At 65.0% G+C, this 5,596-nt stretch overlaps 1 protein-coding gene across 1 annotated transcript in view; it reads left to right on the forward strand.

The window, feature by feature from the left end:
• Positions 1-284: 284 nt before the first annotated feature.
• BGN (biglycan) overlaps positions 285-5,596 on the forward strand; it is a 14,457-nt gene continuing 9,145 nt past the window's right edge. The window contains exon 1 of the mRNA XM_029240684.1: positions 285-452. The gene's annotated coding sequence lies outside the window, so the exon portion shown is untranslated. The remainder of the gene's footprint in view (positions 453-5,596) is intronic.

A 5,596-nucleotide genomic window follows, 5' to 3' on the forward strand; every position in this document is an offset into this window, starting at 1 on the left:
TGAGTTAGACTGTGTGTCCCTTCACTGTGTGCCCCAGGGTGCAGAGGGGGGGCAGGCAGAGTGGGGGGAGTCCTGGGGGGCGCAAGGGGGAGGGGTGCAGCTAGCCCAGCTGTCTACAAGAAAATTACTCCCTCTGAAGCTGCCAGGGGGGCCGGGAAGCCTGCCCCCTCCCTCCCTCCCTCCCTCTCTCCCTCCCTCTCCACGCCACCAGCCCCCTCCCTCCTTTCCTCCCTCCCCGCCCCCTCCCCGCCGTCCCCTCCCGTCGTCGGCCCGCCCGCCCAGCCTTTAGCCTCCCTCCCGCCGCTGCCACCGCCTCTGTCTCCCTCTCTCCACGAACTGCCCAGGAGTGAGCAGCTGCTCTCCGACGACCCGACGGACCGACAGACGCACGGACTGCCCGACCCTCAAGACCGCCAACCAGCCAGCCTGTGCCCGCCGCTTCCCCTCCTCAGGTAGGGTCCCCCCCTCCACAAGCCCCGTAGTGTCCCCGCTGTTCCTACGCTGGCCCTGAGCTGCTTTCACTGCCTAACCCCTGGGTCTGCTGCCCCCTCACCGCCCTCTCCCGCCCCTAGGCTGCTTGTGGATTCCCACTGCACGGCTGCAGGCTCCTGGTCCGCGCCCCTTCGTCGCCACCCTGCGGCCCCCTGGGTCCTTGTCCCATTTCTGCGTCTTCTCCCCGCTGTCCTCCAGGCACCTTCTACATCCCCTTCGTTCACCCCTCTGACCTTGCTCAGCTCTGCCCCACATCTGCCCTCTCTGCCTCCCCCCTCGGGGTTCTTCCCCTTGGCCGCTACCCCAGAGCGTCATCCAGGCATGGCTGGGCGGCTGGCACCCTCACTCTGCCAATGGCCCCCTTAGTTCACTGCAAGTCCCGGGTGCACTTTGCACTCGGCCCTGGTTAGGAGGACCTCTGGGCGGCCACCCAAGCTCGTCACTGGGGAGCGGTCCCCACGGCCTGGGGCTAGTCCACGGCGTGGGCTCAGAGACTCGGTTTCCCAGGCACACCCCAGGCTCCCTGCCCAGATATTCCATGCTTACCCACAGGCCAATGCCGTGCCTCCACCTCCTCCCGGGAGAGGTGTGGGTCCACAGAGTCCTGGCTGGGGGGTCCCCGGGCGGGGCTGCCTGGACAGCTCAGTCCTCTCTGCCCCAGAGCCCCCTTGGATTGAGGTTCCAAAGCGGGGTGCAGAAGGAGACTCAGGCAACTGTGCTGTGTTAGCCACAGGCAGGCTTGGCCTGTGGCCCCGGAGGGCTTCTGGGGACCACGGGTAGATGCGAGGACACCACCAGCCCAGGATGGGCACCTTTAGGAAGGGGTGAGGTTCAAGAGCTCCCAGGCTAGATGCTCTGTCCCCCAAAGGCCGCCCCCCACTGGTGCCTGGGGGCATCTCAGGAATGGAGAGAGAACTCCAGTTCTGAAACAAAGTGTAGCGACAAGGTTGCCCTCCAGAGCCGTTTGGGAGGGGAGCCGTGGCCCCTGCTGGTCCCATTCCCACCCCATCCATTGTACAGAGGGGGCAACTGAGGCCCAGAGAGGGGCAGGAACCTGCCCACAGTGGCACAGCCAGTCAGGGGCAGAACTGGGGCCAGGACTCAGAGCTCCTGACTGACAAATCCAGGCTATTGACCCCATAGCATCCAGGGAGCCCGCAAAGTCACTTGCATGTTGACGATGATAGCTTATGGTCAAGTGCAGTGCGCGGGGACTGGAGTGAGAGGGGGCAGGCCCACTGGCCCCGTCCCGCAAGCTCTCAAGATGGCTGGCATGCTGAGGGAAGTGCCGAGGGACCCAGGAGAGGAACAAGGGAGAACGGAGCCCTCTGTCTGGGTGTGCCACTGAGTATCCTGGAAGGCTGGGGGATGGGAACAGCACCTCGCTGCTCCATGGGCGGGGCGGGGCTGGGGCCTGGGCACCCGGTGGTGAGAGCTTCCCGAGTTGCTCCGCTGAGTGCAGCAGAAGGCCCGGGGTCCTCCAGGGCAGGGTGCTGGGTGGGGCGGGCGGGGCAGACCTCGCTCAGGCCAGGGAGATTGTCCTCACGCAGCTGAAGTCTTCGTAAGGACCACTCAGGTTGCCGATTCGGTGGCCAGTCCTGCCCTCTGGGGGCTCCTGCTTCTGTGCACTCACCCCTCCCTGGCCGGCCAGCTCTCCACGAGGTAGGGACTGATTGAGATTGAGACCGGCTGGAGATGGTGCCCAGGAATGCGCAGCCAGGGCTGCGGGATGGTGAGTAGGGAGAGCGCATGGCCACCACCGCCACCCACACCCTGGGAAGGCTGGCGGTTCGGCAGAGGCGCCTTTCTGTGCAACTTCCGGTGTCCGGCTGCCGTGGGCCAGCGTGGGTGAACCTCTCAGGGCAGTTCTCTGTGCGTGCATCGAAAGGAAGCCATAGCACTGTCTCCGAGCCGCCAAGACCAGGCGGTGGGAAGAAGGCTGGGAGCAGGGAGGGCCCCCACGGCGAGGCAGCGACCGGCCCACCTTCACGTGCCGGGACCCAGCTCACAGAGGGCATTAACCGTCCGACCGCTTTTATGCCCTGCCCTGGAGCAGGGGCCAGGGACCCCACTATGTCGATGGGGAGTCCACAGCCCAGCCCCTTCACCAATGGTTCTGGTGGCAGTTCTGTACCAGCTCATTTTAGGGGCCCAGAAATGTGGGGTGCTGGCCCTCTGGCTGTCATGCAGGGTGACATGCAAGCATTGGCCCCAATTTCTCCCCAATCCCATCAGTGGCCCTGGCCCATCAGAGGAGCGTGAATGGGGAAGGACCGGAAGAGAGGGTGTGTTCCTAAGACAAGAAAGCGGTTCCTTTCTTTAGCAACATTCCTTAGTCATTCAGGACCACAGAGCATCCCTTCCAGCACCGGCGTCGAGTCCCAGAGGGGGGATCTGTCATGAGCCCCTTCCCAGGCCCACCCACCACCAGCCCTCCTCCACTCCCTGGAGAAGCCCCAAGGAGACAGGCCTGTCCCAGCCATCACTTGTCCTTGGCCTCCTGGGGATGCAGCCTGAGGCCGTGGCCGGCCCCCAGGGCCACCCTTGGAGCACGTGAGCTGCGGGCGGCAGCCCAGCTCCCAGACTCCCAGTAGGGCCCGGCGCTGTCTGGCTCGCCTCCGGGCAGGGCCCCAGTCCCAGATCCGGGGCCTCCAAAGCCCCACCTGCTAGGCCACTGGGCTGTTTGTCCTTTCAATGGCATGTCTGGAGCCCCTCTCCTTCCCTGCCAACACCCTGGATTGTTAGAAAGTTCTTCCCCAGGGTTGGAGAGCTTGGTCCCTGCCCTGAGCTGCCCACCCCTCCCTGTGCCTGTTGGCCCTGCTGGTGGGAGGGGACACACCAGCCCAAGGGCTTAGGTCAAATCCTGGGGCTAGAGGGTGATGGTGACTGTCCTGGGGCACCCTGCTGTGAGCATGGGGTGGGGGTGAACATGGGCCCCCTCTGGAGGCAGGCACCCCCGGGCCCTGCCAGCTCTGCCCCCTCTTGTCCTGTCAGCTGGTGCCAGGGGCACTCAGTTCTCCTCCCACCCCCTCTGTCCCCTCTGCTCACATACTGGGGCCCACACCCGATCACCCACAAAACCTTTTCTGTGAATCGTATCTTCAAGGAAGCCAGTGCGGGGAGAGGCAGAGGTGCCTGCCCTGGGAGGACGGAGAGGGAGTCTGCTCAGTCCTGCCCCAGGCCAGAGGCTAACTGGTAGCCCTAGAGCCAGGCCCTTCTCCAGGCTTCCAAAACCAGTTTCCCAGTGCTCCCTGGGGCTGTGGTTCACTCCCCTGGGGTGAAAGCCCTCCCCTCACCTGGAGTCCCCAGCCCCAGGGTCCCCCAGGGTTTCCTTCACGCCCTCTGGGACTCTGTTTGGCTTGTCCCCCCACCCTCTCTACTCTGGGGTGGGGCAGCTCCTGGGTGCCTACGGGAGCTGCCCACTTGCCCACACGCCACCAGCCTCAGCTCCTCCAGAGGCTGCTCGGCCCCCATAGCAGTCCGCAGAGCAGCCCAGCTCGCGCTCATTGGCAGGCTGGTATCGCTGACGTTCCCAAGCCCAGTGGAGGTGCCAGGGACTCAGACGACTCATGACTGCCCCTCCCTATGGTGACACATCGTTCAGGTTTAGGGGACTGGGGCTCTACCCGGCCTCCTCACAGCCAGCTCTCGTGATCCACGGCATCTGAAGGCCAAACTCGGCAGAAACCCCAGCCTGGAACAGAGCTGCAGGACAAGGGGCAGCGGGCTGGGGGTGGTCCCAGGCTCCATGCAACTCTGAAGCGGCCCCTGCTTCTCCCCCACCAGCTGCCTCTGGGTGGCTCAGATGGCCAAGAGGGACACGGCAGTCAGAGGCCCGAGTGGCCATGGGATCAGGGATTTGGGGAACAAAACTAGGACCTGAAGGAGAGGGGCAGAGGGCAGACAGGACCTCAGGCTCTGGGAACCAGGCTGAGAGCATCTCCCTGTGGGGTCTGGCACCTGCTGGGACCTAAAATGCTTGGGGGAACCTCCCGGGCCAGGCTGGGATGATGGCTTTTCCAGGCCACTTCTGTGCAGTTGGAGGCGGAGGCAGAGGGGCTGGGGCTGGCCTGATGGGTGCACTGGGGCCGAGGAGGGGCATCTGGCCCCGCGGGCTAAGGGGAGCTATGGATGGTGGCAGTCAGAGAGAGACGCCATTTCTAGAGGATTCGTGATGCAAGCCAGGGGGCGCAGGACCCACAGGGCAGGGCCCTGCTTTTCGTCAGTGTCACCTCCCAGCCAGAGTGGGGGAGATACAAGGAGTCTTCTGCAGGGACCGGGGGCTGGTTCGGCCCCCTGTGCAACCCAGGGAGTTTGGGATTCTGTGACTTTGGGCTCTGCAGCAAAGTCTGCGGGGGCAGAGGGTGGGGCAGGGCACGTGTGCCCCCTCTACCATTTCCTCACAGTGTGGCCTTGGGCAAGAGTTTCGGGCAGACTCTGAGCCTCAGTTCACCCATTCATCCAGTGGTAGAAATGGCACTTCCTGCTGGTCCTCAGGAGGGCTGTGCTAAGAAATCCCTTGAGTGCCCTGTCCCACCCTGGGAAGGGATAGAACACCCTCCCCCTCCCTCAGGGTTTCTGCAGCGAGCCTTCGGGGGTGCGGGCGGGGGGCAGGGCACCCAGCAGCCCAGGACCCCCAGCTGACCTGGCTCATCTGCCGCCTGACTCAGGCACGGCAGAAGGCCGGCACTGGAACCGCCGGCCTTCCAGAGGTTTCCCAGCAGGCTGGGGGTGGAAGTGATGGCTGTCCTCAAGGCTGTGGGGAGAGACGTCCGGCCTGGTCAGCACTGGCCGCCTAGCCACTTCCCCGGTGCCAGCGCTCTGCAGCAGACGGGCTGGCTCCCTGTTGGCCTCCGACACCCACATCCAAGTCAAGTCTGTCCCTGAAGGCTGCAGGGGCACAGGACCCAGCTCTGTCCGGTCACCTCAGCAGCGCCAAGACCCCAGCAGGGAGGAGCGCCCTGGCCAGCCACGCCTGGATGTCTGCTCCCCTCGTAGCTGGAAGGCGTGCCGAGGCCATGGCAGTGGGCTCGGGGTGGCTGGCGAGCAGACACCGATGGCGTGGGGCTCAGGGCCCACCCCAACCCCTGCAGCCACGACCCCA

Source organism: Monodon monoceros, unplaced genomic scaffold (assembly GCF_005190385.1).
Source record: "Monodon monoceros isolate NGI ecotype Baffin Bay Population unplaced genomic scaffold, NGI_Narwhal_1 Super_Scaffold_22, whole genome shotgun sequence".
Classification (NCBI taxonomy): Eukaryota; Metazoa; Chordata; class Mammalia; order Artiodactyla; family Monodontidae; genus Monodon; species Monodon monoceros.